This window comes from Tursiops truncatus, chromosome 10 (assembly GCF_011762595.2).
Source record: "Tursiops truncatus isolate mTurTru1 chromosome 10, mTurTru1.mat.Y, whole genome shotgun sequence".
NCBI classification, from domain to species: Eukaryota; Metazoa; Chordata; class Mammalia; order Artiodactyla; family Delphinidae; genus Tursiops; species Tursiops truncatus.
Window position 1 is genome coordinate 24,046,665 of NC_047043.1, and position 16,487 is coordinate 24,063,151.

The 16,487-nt window shown below is 38.3% G+C and overlaps 1 protein-coding gene across 1 annotated transcript in view; it reads right to left on the reverse strand.

Moving 5' to 3' along the window:
* LOC101336370 (DLA class II histocompatibility antigen, DR-1 beta chain) overlaps positions 1-16,487 on the reverse strand; it is an 85,966-nt gene that overhangs the window by 45,775 nt on the left and 23,704 nt on the right. The gene's annotated exons all lie outside the window — the stretch shown is intronic.

A 16,487-nucleotide genomic window follows, 5' to 3' on the forward strand; every position in this document is an offset into this window, starting at 1 on the left:
TAAATACCCAGAGGTGGAATTGCTGGATATTGGTAGATCTATTTTTACTTTTTTGAGGAACCTCCATATTATTTTCCATAGTGGTCGAATCAATTTACATTTCCACCAACAGTGTACAAGGACTCCTTTCTCTCCACATCCTTGCCAACGCTTGTTATCTTGTCTTCTTGATGATAACCATTCTAACAGGTGTAAGGTGATATTGCATTGTGGTTTTGATCGTGTACTTCCCTGACGATTAGTGATGTTGAGTATCTTTCCATGTACCTGTTGATTATTCGGATGTCCTCTTTGGAAACATGTCTATTTCGTTCCTCTGCCCATTTTTTAATCTGATTGTTTATTTGGTAGGTTTTTTGTTGCTGTTGTTGTTGTTATTGAGTTGAGTTCTTTATATATTTTGAATATCAACCCTTTATCTAATATATGGTTTGCAAAAATTTTTTCCCACTCTGAAGTTTGCCTTTTTATTTTGCTACTTGTTCTTTTGCTGTGCAGAATCTTTTAAGTTTGATGTAGTCCCATTTGTTGATTTTTGCTTTTGTTGTTTGTGTTTTTAGGTGTCATATCCAAAAAATCGTTGCTGGGACCAATGTCAAGGAGCTTCTTCCCCATGTTTTCTTCTAGGAGCTTTACACTTTCAGATCTTATGTTTTAGACTTTGATCCGTTTCTAGTTAATTTTTGTGAATGGTGTGAGATGGGGACCAATTTCATTCTTTTGCAAACATTTGTTCAGTTTTCCTAGCATTACTTGTTGAAGAGTATATCCTTTCCCCTTTGGATGATCTGGGATCCCTAGGCAAATATTCATTGACCGTTTATGAAGAGGTTTAATTCTGGGCTCTCTACTCTGTTCCATTGCTCTATGTGTCTATTTTTATACCAGTACCATACTGTTTTTATTTCTATAGATTTGTAGTATAGTTTGGAACCAGAAGGTGTGACACCTGCAGCTTTGTTCTTCTTCCACAGAATTGCTTTTGGTGTTTAGGGTCTTCTATGGTTCCTTACAAATTTTAGGAATTTTTTGCTTGTTTATGTGAAGAATGTCATTGGTATTTTGATGGGGATTCCACTACATCTATAGATGACTTTGGCTAATATGGAGACTTTAACAATATTAATTCTTCCAATCCATGAACACGAGATGCCTTTCCATTTGTTTGTGTCTTCTTCAATATCTTTCAGCAAAGTCTTACAGTTCTTGTTTTACAGATGTTTTTACTTTCTTGGCTAAACTTATTCCTATGTATTTTATTGGTTTTATGCTATTGTGAATGGGATAGTTTTTTATTTCTTTCTCAGATATTTCATTATTACTGTATGGAAATGCAACTGATTTCTGTATATTGATTTTATAGCCTATAACCTTACTGAAATTGATTAGTTCCAACAGTTTCTTGGTTGAGTCTTCAGAATTTTCCATATACCAAATCATATCATCTGTAAATAGTGACATTTTACATCTTCCTTTCTGATTTGGATGCCTTTTATCTCTTTCCTGGGACTAATTTCTCCAGCTAGGACTTCCAGTACTATATTGAATAAGAGTGGTGACAGTGAGCATCTTTGTCTTATTTCTGATCTTAGAGGTGAAGCTTCCAATTTTTCTTCATTGAGTATATATTAGTTGTGGGTTTGTAGTACATGGCCTTTGTTATGTTGAGGTATTTTTTTCGTCTCGAAAAAGCTTTGGAAGTTTGCATTTTTCAAAAAAAAATGTCCATTTCATCTACTTTATTGAATTTATTGCCATGAAGTTGTTTGTTGCATGTCATTTTTATTTTAATATTTGTATGGTCTACAGGAATGCTCCTTCTTTTTTTCTGATATTTGTAATTTGCATCTTTTTAATTTTTTTCTTAGTTCATATGACTAGAGGTTTATCAATTTTATTGATTTTTTTAACATTCTGATTTTTATTTAATTGATTTTCTGTATTGTTTTTTGTCTGTTCACAATTTCATTAATTTCCTCTTATTATTATTATTCCTGCCTTCTACTTGCTTTGAGTTTAATTTGATCTTTTTTCTAACTTCTTATGGTAGAATTTAGATCATTGATTTAATACCTTTCTTTTTTTCTAATAAAGGTATTTAATTCTGTAAATCTTCTGCTCAATATTATTTTAGCCACATTGCACACATTTTGATATGTGGCTTTTAATTTTCTTTCAAGTTAAAATCTTTTCTAATCTCCTTTGTAATTTTCACTTTGATAGGTTATTTAAAAGGCTTTTCTTTAAATTCCAACTATTTAGGGATTTTCCAAATATTTTTCTTCTATTGATTGCTGGTTTAATTCCCTTATAGTCCAAGAAAGTATAAACACTATATAATTTCAATACTTTTAAATTTTTAAGATTTGTTTTATGGTCCAGAATATGGACTATCTTGGGAAGTATTCCACATCCACTTGAAAAAAAATGGATAGTCATTGCTGTTGTTGGGTGGGGTGTTCTATAAATGAATCTTAGTCAAGTTAGTTGATAGTATTGTTGAGATATCTTATAGTCTTACTGACATTCTATTTTTCTAACAAATATTGAGAAATAATTATAAAATCTCCAGCTATAAATTTGGATTTTTCTATTTGTCCGTTCATTTCTGTCAGATTTTGTCTCATGTGTTTTGAAGCTCTGTTGTTAGGTGCACACACACTTAGAATTCTTCAGTCTTTTTGGGGAAATAAATGCTTTATCAATAAGTGATGTCCCTTTTTATCATGCCTAATGTTCCTGTCTCAGACATTGACTTTGTCTAGTATTGACATAATTATTCCAGCTTTCTTTCGATTTTGTTTCCAAGGTATATATTTACCCTCCTTTTAAGTTTAATGTAGCTATATCTTTATATTTAAAATGGGTTACTTGTAGACAGATTATAGTTTGATAATGCTATCTTTATTCAACCTAATCATATCTGTCATTTAATATATGTTTATATTAATTACATTTAACAAAATTATTAATATGGTTGGATTATTTTTGCTGGATATTTTCTATTAATTCTATTAGATATTTGTTCATGTTTTATTCTTTGCCTGCCTTCTTTTGGATTAGCAGTTGCCCTAGGATTTACTATATATAAATATAAAATCTACCTTCAAATTCTAATGCAAGGTATTTAGATCAGTATACTCCAAATTCCTCTCTCCCATTTTTTGTTCAATTATTGTCACATACTTCACTTTTTCATATTCCATAAACACACAACACTTTGCTACTATTTTTGCTTCAGAGAATCTGTCACCTTATAGAGCAGTGATTCCCCAAGTGACATTTGGCAACATCTGGAGATAATTTTTGTTGTCCCAACTGAGGAGGATGCTACTGGAACCTGTTGGGTAGAGGGCAGGGATGATGCTAAACATTGTACAATGCACGTGAAAGCCCCCTTCAAAAAAGAATTATCCAAATCATTGCACCAAAAGGTACAAACTCCCAGTTACAGAATAAATAAGTCATGGGATGTAATGTACAGCACGGTGACTATAGTTAATAATTTACTGATTAGTTATCAATAGTAAACTAATTAGTATCAATAGTTAACTATTATATAATATTAAGATATCAATAGTATCAGTAGTTAACTATTAATAGTTAACTAGTAATTGATTGATTGATTAATACTGTATTGTATATTTGAAAGTTGCTAATGGAGTGGATCTTTTTCTCACCACAAGAAAAAAATTTGTAACTGTGTGGTTATGTATGTTAACTAGACTAATTTCAGTGATCATTCCACAATATATACAAATATCAAATCATCCTGTTGTACACCTGAAACTAATATAATGTTACACGTCAATTATATCTCAGTAAAATAAAATTTAAAAAGAAGAATTATGCAGCTCAAAATGTCAATAGTACTAAGGTTGAGCAACTTCTTTTTCTTAAAAAAAAAAGAGGAGTTTGGTTCAAGATGGCGGAGTAGAAGGATGTGCGCTCACTCCCTCTTGCAAGAGCATCGAAATCACAACTAATTGCTGAAGAATCATTGACAGGAAGACACTGGAACTCACCAAAAACGATACTCCACATCCAAAGACAAAAGAGAAGCCACAATGAGACAGTAGGAGAGGCCCAATCACAATAAAATCAAATCCCATATCTACTGGGTGGGATTCCTAGAGAATCAGACTTTGAAGGCTAGTGGGACTTGATTGTAGGACTTCGGCAGGATTGGGGGAAACAGAGACTCCACTCTTGGAGGGCACACACAAAGTAGTGTGCACATCAGGACCAAGGAGAAGGAGCAGTGACCCCATAGGAAACAACCAGATCTACCTGCTAGTGTTGGAGGGTCTCCTGCAGATGCAGGGGGTGGCTGTGGCTCACCGTGAGGCCAAAGACACTGGAAGCAGAAGTTCTGGGAAGTACTCCTTGGCATGAGCCCTCTCAGAGTCCACCATTTGCCCCACCAAAGAGCCCAGGTAAACTCCAGTGTTGGGTCACCTCAAGCCAAACAACCAACAGGGAGGAAACCCAGCCCCACCCATCAGCAGACAAGCAGATTAAAGTGGAACCTAGAAAAATGGTACAGATGAACCGGTTTGCAGGGCAGAAGTTGAGACACAGATGTAGAGAACAAACGTATGGACACCAAGGGGGGAAAGCCACGGGGGGTGTGTGTGTGTGATGAATTGGGCGATTGAGATTGAGATGTATACACTCGTGTATAAAATTGATGACTAATAAGAACCTGCTGTATAAAAAAATAAATATAATAAAATTTTTTAAAAAACCAATTATTAGTTCAAATCTCCTTTGAGAAAGCTGTGCTGTGCTTTCAATGGGGATAAAATAAAATTTAGTAGGTGTGCGGGAGGAATTGAGTCCATATGTGGAGGCACTCCAACTCTTACATTCAAAGCTCATTTATACATACCCAAAAGCCAGAGGACATTTATGGTAAATTGCAAAAATAGTTACAGATTCTTTTCAGCTCATCCTATCAAGAAATGCAATCTGTTAACCCACCTCTTAATCTGAGCCAGTGCTCTGACTTGCATTGGCTAGTAGAATGTAAATTTAGGTAGAAGAAGCCCTGCCGTTTCTCTCTTGCGCTAGGGAGCCTTCCAGCACCTGGTGGGGAAGCCTCAGCCAGCCTACTGGATGGTGAGCCCAAATGGAGAGAAACTCAGTAATCCCAGCTGAACCAACTGATGCCACAGATGGGTGAACACCTGAAAACATCTGAGCTGGCACAGACACAACTGCCCAAAGGGATCTAGCACGATTTACTGTCTTACAGAATCATAAGAAAATACTAAAACATTGTTTAAAGTTATTAATTATGTTTTGGAGTGGTTAGCTACATTAAGAAATATCTGACTGATACAACACTCCTCAAAGTGTTCTATTTCCTAGTGACCAATTAGTGCTTCTGTGACTCACAGGCTCCCACATACCTAGACTGCCGCAGGGAGAAGGTTGGCTGAATAAGAAAAAAGCTATAGGCTGTCCCTGGCCTAGGCACAGTTAGTATTTGTCATTATATAGTTGCTCTCATTTGGAAATAATTGCTATATGCCAGACACTGGACTGTATTTAAACCTTATAATTTGTACTTATTTACCATTTTATTTTATCATATTAACTATCATGTAGCAGTTTTTATCCCATTTTATAGTAAAGTACCCTAAAGCTCATGTATTTTGAGTGACTTGCCCAAGATGATGCAGCTGGTAAAATCATTACTGAACACTTATTCATTTGATTACAAAGTCCATCTTCTTTTTACTTTACTGCTCTGGACTCTGTTGTTGTTGTGAAGCATCTTTCATTACTGCAAGATGGTAGAGGCTTGGCGTTTTCAGTAAAACCTCACCAATGCATAATAACTAGGGTTGTGTCAGGAGAAAACAGTTGAAAGTCAGAACCAAAGAATTTGAAAATACACAGCTTCTTAGAGAATTATATAAATGTTAATTAGAAGTAACATGAGTTCTATCTAAATAATTTCTTAGAGGATGCTCAAAGATGTAAGCTATAATGACACATTCCATTTACATTGACAGTTTTAGGTACTAAATCAATGGCAGAAAATTAATGATTTTTAAGAAAATTATTGGTGGGGGGACCTTCAAGATGGCAGAGGAGTAAGACATGGAGATCACCTTCCTCCCCACAAAGACATCAAAAATACATCTACATGTGGAACAACTCCTACAGAACACCTACTGAACACTGGCAGAAGACCTCAGACTTCCCAAAAGCCAAGAAACTCCCCACGTACCTGGGTAGGGCAAAAGAAAAAAGAAAAAACACAGACAAAAGAATAGGGATGGAACCTGCAACTCTGGGAGGGAGCTGTGAAGGAGGAAAATTTTCCACACACCAGGAAGCCTCTTCACTGGCGGAGACAGGGGATGGGTGGGGGTGAAACTTCGGAGCCACGGAGGAGAGCGCAGCAACAGGGGTGCAGAGGACAAAGCGGAGAGATTCCTGCACAGAGGATTGGTACCAACCAGCACTCACCAGCCTGAGACACTTGTCTGCTCACCCACTGGGGCGGGTGGGGGCTGAGAGCTGAGGTTCGGGCTTCGGAGGTCAGACCCTAGGGAAAAGACTGGGGTTGGTTTGTGAAGACAGCCTGAGGAGGCTAGTGCACCACAGCTAGCCCGGAGGGAGTACGGGAAAAAGTCTGCACCTGCTGAAGAGGCAAGAGACCATAGTTCTTGGGTGCACGAGGAGAGGGGATTCCTTCCCTATGTACCCACAGAAGGCAGAACACAGACTAAGCAAGCTCTAGAGATGGGCGCAAGTTGTGACTGTCAGTCCAGACCCCAGAGACAGGCATGAAACACTAACGCTGCTGCTGCTGCCACCAAGAATCCTGTGTGCAAGCACAGGCCACTATCCACACCTGCCCCCTGGGGATTCTATGCAGCCCGCCACTGCCAGGGTCCCAAGATCCAGGGACAACTTCCCCAGGAGAACACATGGTGTGCCTCAGGCTGTTGCAATGTCACGTTGGTCTCTGCCACTGCAGGCTCGCCCTACATTCCAATTATGACTATACTACCCCTCCCTCCCCCTGGCCTGAGAGAGCAAGAGCCCCCAATCCGCCACTGCATTAACCCCCTCCTGTCTGGATGGGAAACAGATGCCTGAGGTTGACCTACACGCAGAAGTGGGGCCAAAGCCAAAGCTGAACCCCAGGACCTGTACAAACAAAAAAGAGAAAGGGAAATTTCTCCCTGCAACCTCAGGAGCAGCAGATTAAATCCCCACAATCAACTTGATGTACCCTGCATCTGTGGAATACCTGAATGGACAATGAATCATCCCAAAATTGAGGCAGTAGACTTTGGAAGCAATGGTAGACTTGCGGTTTGCTGTCTGCGACTGATTGTTTCTGAATTTTATGTTTATCATGGTTTAGTTTTTAGCTCCTATTATCATTTCTGGATTTGTTTATTGGTTTTGTTGCTCTCTTTTTTTAATTTTAATAATTTTCCCTTTCTTTCTTTTTTTCTCCTTTTTCTTCTGAGCTGTGTGGCAGACAGGGTATTGGTGCTCCGGCCTGGTGTCAGGTCTGAGTCTCTGAGGTGGGAGAGCCGAGTTCAGGTCATTGGACCACCAGAGGCCCCCCAGCCCCACATAATATCAATTGGCAAGAGCTCTCCCAGAGATCTCCATCTCAATGCTAGGACCCAGCTCCACCCAATGGCCAGCAAGCTTCAGTGCTGGACGTCCCATGCCAAACAACTAGCAAGACAGGAACACAACCCAATCCATTAGCAGAGAGGCTGCCTAACATCATACTAAGTTCACAGACACCCCAAAACACACCACCAGACATGGCCCTGCCCACCAGAAAGACAAGATCCAGCTCCACAAACCAGAACACAGGCACCAGTCTCCTCCACCAGGAAGCCTACACAAGCCACTAAACTAACCTCACCCACTGGAGGCAGACACAAAAAACAACGGGAACTATGAACCTGCAGACTGAGAAAAGCAGACCCCAAACACAGTAAGTTTAACAAAATGAGAAGACAGAGAAATATGTAGCAGATGAAATAACAAGGTAAAAAACCACCAGACCAAACAAATGAGGAAATAGGCAGTCTACCTGAAAAAGAATTCCGAGTAATGATAGTAAAGATGATCCAAAATCTTGGAAATAGAATGGAGAAAATACAAGAAATGTTAAACAAGGACCTAGAAGAACTAAAAAGCAAACAAACAATGATGAACAACACAATAAATGAAATTAAAAATTCTCTAGAAGGAATCAATAGCAGAATAACTGAGGCAGAAGAACGGATAAGGGACCTGGAAGATAAAATAGTGGAAATAACTACCGTAGAGCAGAATAAAGAAAAAATAATGAAAAGAATTGACGACAGGGCTTCCCTCGTGGCGCAGTGGTTGAGAGTCCGCCTGCCGATGCAGGGGACACGGGTTCGTGCCCCGGTCCGGGAAGATCCCACGTGCCGTGGAGCGGCTGGGCCCGTGAGTCGTGGCCGCTGGGCCTGCGCATCCGGAGCCTGTGCTCTGCAACTGCAACGGGAGAGGCCAGAACAGTGAGAGGCCAGCGTACCACAAAAAAAAAAAAAAAAGAATTGAGGACAGTCTCAGAAACATCTGTGACAACATTAAATGCACCAACATTTGAATCATAGGGGTCCCAGAAGAAGAAGAGAAAAAGAAAGGATCTGAGAAAATATTGGAAGAGATTATAGTTGAAACTTCCCTAACAGGGGAAAGGAAACGGTTGATCAAGTCCAGGAAGAGCAGAGAGTCCCATACAGGATAAATCCAAAGAGAAACATGCCAAGACACATATTAATCAAACTATCAAAAATTAAATACAAAGAAAAAATATAAAAAGCAGCAAGGGAAGAGCAACAAATAACATACAAGGGAATCCCCATAAGGTTAACAGCTGTTTTTTTCAGCAGAAACTCTGCAAGCCAGAAGGGAGTGGCAGGACATACTTAAAGTAATGAAAGGGAAAAACCTACAACCACGATTACTCTACCCAGCAAGGATCTCATCCAGATTCGATGGAGAACTTAAACTTTTACAGACAGGGAAAAGTTAAGAGAATTCAGCATCACCAAACGAGCTTTCCAACAAATGCTAAAGGAACTTCTCTAGGCAGGAAACACAAGAGAAGAAAAAGACCTACAAAAACCAACCCAAAACAATTAAGAAAATGGTATTAGGAACATACATATCGATAACTACCTTAAATGTAAATGGATTAAATGCTCCAACCAAAAGACATAGACTGTCATACAGAGTGAAGTAAGTCAAAAAGAGAAAAATAAATACTGTATACTAACACACACATATATATATGGAATCAAAAAAAATGGTTCTAAAGAACCTAGGGGCAGGACAGGAATAAAGACGTAGATAATGGACTTGAGGACATGCAGAGGGGGAAGGGTAAGCTGGGATGAAGTGAGAGAGTGGCATGGATTTATATATACTAACAAATGTAAAATAGATAGCTAGTGGGAAGCAGTTGCATAGCACAGGGAGATCAGCTCAGTGCTTTGTGACCACCTAGAGGGGTGGGATACGGAGGGTGGGAGGGAGATGCAAGAGAGAGGAGATATGGGGATATATGTATATATATAGCTGATTCACTTTGTTATGAAGCAGAAACAAACACACCATTGTAAAGCAATTATACTCCAATAAAGATGTTAAAAAATATATATTTGTAAAAAAAATGACATAGACTGGCTGAATGGATACAAAATCAAGACCCGTATATATGCTGTCTACAAGAGACCCACTTCAGACCTAGGGACACATACAGACTGGAAGTGAGGAGATGGAAAAAGATATTCCCTGCAAATGGAAATCAAAAGAAAGCTGGAGTAGCAATTCTCATATCAGACAAAATAGACTTTAGAATAAACACTATTACAAGAGACAAAGAAGGACACTACATAATGATCAATGGATCAATCCAAAAGAAGATATAACAGTTGTAAATATTTATGCACCTAACATAGGAGAACCTCAGTACATAAGACAAATGTTAAAGCCATAAAAGGGGAAATTGACAGTAACACAATAAGAGTAGTGGACTTTATCACCCCACTTTCGCCAATGGACAGATCATCCAAAATGAAAATAAATAAGGAAACACAAGCTTTAAATAACACATTAAACAAGATGGACTTAATTGATATTTATAGGACATTCCATCCAAAAACAACAATATACACTTTCTTCGCGAGTGCTCATGGAACATTCTCCAGGATAGATCATATCTTGGGTCACAAATCAAGCCTTGGTAAATTTAAGAAAACTGAAATCGTATCAAGTATCTTTACCGACCACAGTTCTATGAGACTAGATATCAATTACAGGAAAAAAACTGTAAAAAATACGAACATGTGGTGGCTAATCAATACACTACCAAATAACCAAGAGATCACTGAAGGAATCAAAGAGGAAATCAAAAACTACCTAGAAACAAATGACAATGAAAACATGATGACCCAAAACCTATGGGATACAGCAAAAGCAGTTCTAAGAGGGAAGTTTATAGCAATACAATCCAACCTCAAGAAACAAGAAAAATCTCAAATAAGCAACCTAACCTTACAACTAAATCAGTTAGAGAAAGAAGAACAAAATAACCCCAAAGTTAGCAGAAGAAAAGAAATCATAAAAATCAGATCAGAAATAAATGAAAAGGAAATGAAGTAAACACTAGCAAAGATCAATAAATCTAAAAGCTGGTTCTCTGAGAAGATAAACAAAATTGATAAACCATTAGCCAGACTCATCAAGGAAAAAAGGGAGAAGACTCAAATCAACAGAATTAGAAACGAAAAAGGAGAAGTAAAAACTGACACTGCAGAAATACAAAGGATCATGAGAGGTTACTACAAGCAACTAAATGCCAATGCACAACCTGGAAGAAATGGACAAATTCTTAGAAAAGCACAACCTTCCAAGACTGAACCAGGAAGAAATAGGAAATATAAACAGACCAATCACAAGCACTGAAATTGAAACTGTGATTAAAAATCCTCCAACAAACAAAAGCCCAGGACCAGATGTATTCACAGGTGAATCTACCAAACATTTAGAGAAAAACTAACACCTATCCTTCTCAAACTCTTCCAAAACATAGCAGAGGGAGGAACACTCCCAAACTCATTCTACGAGGCTACCATCACCCTGATACCAAAACCAGACAAAGATGTCACAAAAAAAGAAAACTACAGGCCAATATCACTGATGAACAAATAGATGCAAAAATCCTCAACAAAATACTAGCAAACAGAATCCAACAGCACATTAAAAGGATCACAGATCATGATCAAGTGGGGTTTATCCCAGGAATGCAAGAATTCTTCAATATATGCAAATCAATTACTGTGATACACCATATTAACAAACTGAAGGATAAAAACTATATGATAATCTCAATGGATGCAGAAAAAGCTTTTGATAAAATCAACACGCAATTATGATAAAAACTCTCCCAAAAGTAGGCATAGAGGGAACCTACCTCAACATAATAAAGGTCATATATGACAAACCCATAGCCAACATCATTGTCAATGGTGAAAAACTGAAACCATTTCAATATAGTTTTGGAAGTTTTAGCCACAGCAATCAGAGAATAAAAAGAAATAAAAGGAATCCAAATCGGAAAAGAAGTAGTAAAACTGTCACTGTTTGCAGATGATATGATACTATACATAGAGATTCCTAAAGATGCCACCAGAAAACTACTAGGGCTAATCAGTGAACTTGGTAAAGTAGCAGGATACAAAATTAATGCACAGAAATCTCTTGCATTCCTATACACTAATGACGAAAAATCTGAAAGAGAAATTAAGGAAATAATCCCATTCACTATTGCAACAAAAAGAATAAAATACCTAGGAATAAACCTACCTAAGAAGACAAAAGACCTGTATGCAGAAAATTATAAGACACTGAAGAAAGAAATTAAAGATGATACAAACAGATGGAGAGAGATACCATATTCTTGGTTTGGAAGAATCAACATTGTGAAAATGACTATACTACCCAAAGCAATGTACAGATTCAATGCAATCCCTATCAAACAACCAATGGCATTTTTCACAGAATTAGAACAAAAAATTTCACAATTTGTATGGAAACACAAAAGACCTCGAATAGCCAAAGCAATCTTGAGAAAGAAAAACGGAGCTTGAGGAATCAGGCTCCCTGACTTCGGACTGTACTACAAAGCTAGAGTAATCAAGACAGTATGGTACTGGCAAAAAAACAGAAATATAGATCAATGGAACAGGATAGAAAGCCCAGAGATAAACCCACGCACATGTGGTCACCTAATTTTTGATAAAGGAGGCAAGAATATGCAACAGAGAAAAGACAACCTCTTCAATAAGTGGTGCTGGGAAAACTGGATAGCTACATGTAAAAGAATGAAATTAGAACACTCCCTAACAACATACACAAAAATAAACTCAAAATGGATTAAAGGCCTAAATGTAAGGCCAGACACTATAAAATTCTTAGAGGAAAACATAGGCAGAACACTCAGTGACATAAATCACAGCAAGATCCCTTTTGACCCACCTCCTAGAGAAATGGAAATAAAAACAAAAATAAACAAATGGGACCTCATGAAACTTAAAAGCTTTTGCACAGCAAAGGAAACCATAAACAAAACGAAAAGACAACCCTCAGAATGGGAGAAAATATTTGCAAATGAAGCAACTGACCAAGGATTAATCTCCAAAATTTACAAGCAGTTCATGTAGCTCAATATTAAAAAAACAACGCAATCCAAAAATGGGCAGAAGACCTAAAGAGACATTTCTCCAAAGAAGACATACAGATTGCCAACAAACACATGAAAGGATGCTCAACATCACTAATCATTAGAGAAATGTAAATCAAAACTACAATGAGGTATCACCTCACATTGGTCAGAATGGACATCATCAAAAAAATCTACAAACAATAAATGCTGGAGAAGGTGTGGAGAAAAGGGAACCCTCTTGCACTGTTGGTGGGAATGTAAATTGATACAGCCACTATGGAGAACAGTATGCAGTTTCCTTAAAAATCAAAAAATAGAACTACCATACGACCCAGCAATCCCACTACTGGGCATATACCCTGAGAAAACCGTAATTCAAAAAGAGTCATGTACCAAAATGTTCATTGCAGCTCTATTTACAATAGCCCGGAGATGGAAGCAACCTAAGTGTCCATCAACAGATGAATGGATAAAGAAGATGTGGCACATATATACAATGGAATATTGCTCAACCATAAAAGAAACGAAACTGAGTTATTTGCAGTGAGGTGGATGGACCTAGAGTCTGTCATACAGAGTGAAGTAAGTCACAAAGAGAAAACAATACTGTATGCTAACACATATAATTGGAATCTTTAAAAAAAGAGGTTCTGATGAACCCAGGGGCAGGACAGGAATGAAGACACAGATGTAGAGAATGGACTTGAGGACATGGGGAGGGGGAAGGGTAAGCTGGGATGAAGTGCGGGAGTGGCATGGACATATATACACTACCAAATGTAAAATAGATAGCTAGTGGGAAGCAGCCGCATAACACAGGGAGATCAGCTCGGTGTTTTGTGACCACCTAGAGGGGTGGGATAGACAGGGTGGGAGGGAGACGCAAGATGGAGGGGATATGGGGATATATGTATACATATAGCTGATTCACTTTGTTATACAGCAGAATCTAACATAACATTGTAAAGCAATTACATTCCAATAAAGATGTTAAAAAATAGAAAATTTTTGGTCTAAATTAATATTTTAAACTGCAAATTTCATTTCCACCATTAATTTATGAAAAGGGTCTTTTATTTTCCTTTTAGACAAAGGTCACAAATTGGTTTTTGTCAAAGTGGTACACCATTCCTCTGAGTTTAATTCACTAATAATTTTACTTTATGTTAAAATTATGACCTGAAGACAGAAGCAACTAGAACAAGGTTCATTGTGTGATTGCAGGAAAAGGAGGGACACAAAGTCAAGTTAAGGAGAGAAAAGCTCATCTTCTATCTCTTAGCTAGTAACATTGCCTGCTTGGAATTCCCCTGCATCCCACTGGATGTGAAATCTGAGACTGGTCTTCAACTTCCCATCTGAGATACAGTTCTGATCCTGAGTGTTTAACATCCTAACTTCCTAATTTGAGTTGAATTCTTTTAACTGTAATATTAGTAGGTGAAATTCTGAAGCACCGTCAGGAAAAGTTTCGACCATTTGCCAAACTGTAAGTGATTTATTTAAGATATAAAGCAGGTAAGTCTGGATCCAGAAAAAAAGCATAGAAACGTGTTATTTCTGCATAGAAAGGAGGATGCTGCATGGTAAAAGGAGCACATCTCAAGTAGAACCTCAAAATTTCTCCTGGTCCATAATGGGAGAGACTAGAAAGAATGATAAGGCCACCTGTAGGGTCAAATATTTATCCTAATTATATCAGGACACTGTATTCTGAATCCACGCAGGAGACCCCCTCCTTTCCTCACAGGGACTTGTGGCTTGCCCTTGTCACATTTCAGCTCTACACTCACCAGCTGTGTGACTTTGGGCAAATCCTTTCACCTTTCTGAAATTTGATGTTCTCCTTGTAAAATGGGGATGATATTAATTTATTACAAGTATAAAGAGCTGTGGGAATTTTTCATTCCAGGTGCAGTATGTCTACGTTCCTCACAATAATCTAATGAAGTGCTGTTAACGTCTTCAGCCAAGGATCATCGGAAGCACATCCATGGATGAACAAGTTGGTTGTATTGTTCATAAACTCACCATGGGGAATCATGGGCATCTCAATATGAAGATGTTGGAACCAAAGAAGCAGAACCTGTTGGTGAGATCTTTTAAGAGATTCCCTGCAAAGAATTAGTTTACACAGTGTGGGGTGGGCTAGGCAAGTCCAAGACGCATAGGGAGGGCTATTGTCAGGAAAGGCAGGCTGGAAATTTCAGCACAGGCTGAAGCTGGAGCCCACAGTGAAATCTCTTCCCCTCGGGGAAACCTCAGGTTTGCTCTTGAGACTTTGCACCTGATTCGTCCAGCCTCACCTAGATTATCTAGAATAATGTCTCTTACATAATGTCAGCTGATTTTGGACCTTAATCACATCTATAAGATAACTTCAGAGCAACACCTAGGTTAATGTTTGAGTGAATAACTGAGGACCATAGCCTAGGCAACACATGAAACAGACCCTTAAACTATTATAGGATTTGGGCTTGTGTTAGGTGATCTTGAGGAGGATTTAAGAAACAGAGACTTTGTTCTTAATTGGATTCTGTCAAGAAGTGGGTGGTGAAGTGGGGTAATTCTGTAATCGGGCATCTTAATAAATCTTCCCTAGGAGGAAGGAAGATTATACTGGGGCTAAAGCTGTAATTAGGAAAGAAGCAGAGGTCATTCATATTATCTAGGGGAGAAGTACGCTTGGTCATTTTTGTGATTTGGACACAGTTCATGTTTTGTCTGTGTTGAGACATGATTACTGAGTGGCCTTGTTTTCTGCTTTGATAGTCAAAGCAGAAAGGCTGATGGTCACAGAATGGCTGTCTGATGCTGTTGCTATACGACGTTGCTTATGTTCAGCAAGAAAACACCAAAACCTAGCTATGAGTCACAGGCCAGCTCCTGGCAACACCAAGGCCTAATTAATAGTCGCAGGCAGCTCCCAGATGCCAGGGCTTTTTCTGTCTCACTCTTCTTTATAGTCTTTGTCACTGTGAGGAAAGACAGTGCTGAGAAACTGGGGGCCATCTAACAGGGACAGGGGGATTGATTCTAAATGGAACCCCATTAACCTGTGGTTTCCATAACACACAGAAAATCAATTCTTCTGAAAAAATAAGTTCCCCTCTAAAAATTGTCTTTCACTTTAGCTCAGTCCTTAGTCCCTCACAAATACCTGGGGTTTTAATGTGGCAGGATAAAGAATATTAAAATATCCAGTAGATTAAAGGAAGAACATTTTCTAAGTCAGAACAATTCCCTGAATTCTACCCTCAATATTTGACTTGACATTCTTAAGTTTAGAAAAATTATACAGCATGCCAGCCAGAGCTTTCTTTAATGTAATCAATGCTCTCCAAATTCCTTTAAAAGTAGATAGGTTCACCAAAATATAGAGCATAAAGAATACTCAAGACGGGGAAAAAATTCAAATGAAAGATCATGCAGTTACTTTAGGCAGCATTACACGACATTACAAGTACTTTTATTGCCCTGGGTAATAAAAGCTTTTGAGAGAACGAAAAGAATAATTTACTCAACTGGATTCCTCTAAGTAGAAAAGGCAAAGGTATTCCTTGGCTATCACCAGCAGAAATCACTTGGATCAACTCAATATTTAGAGAATTCCATATGCACTATGGAAACAAAGAGAAAGACAGTTAACCCACATAAGGAGGCAAGAGAAATGGGAGGAGGTGGGGCCTGCCAGGGAGGGGGACGAACTCAGGGGAGAGACCCTGGAAGTTATAGC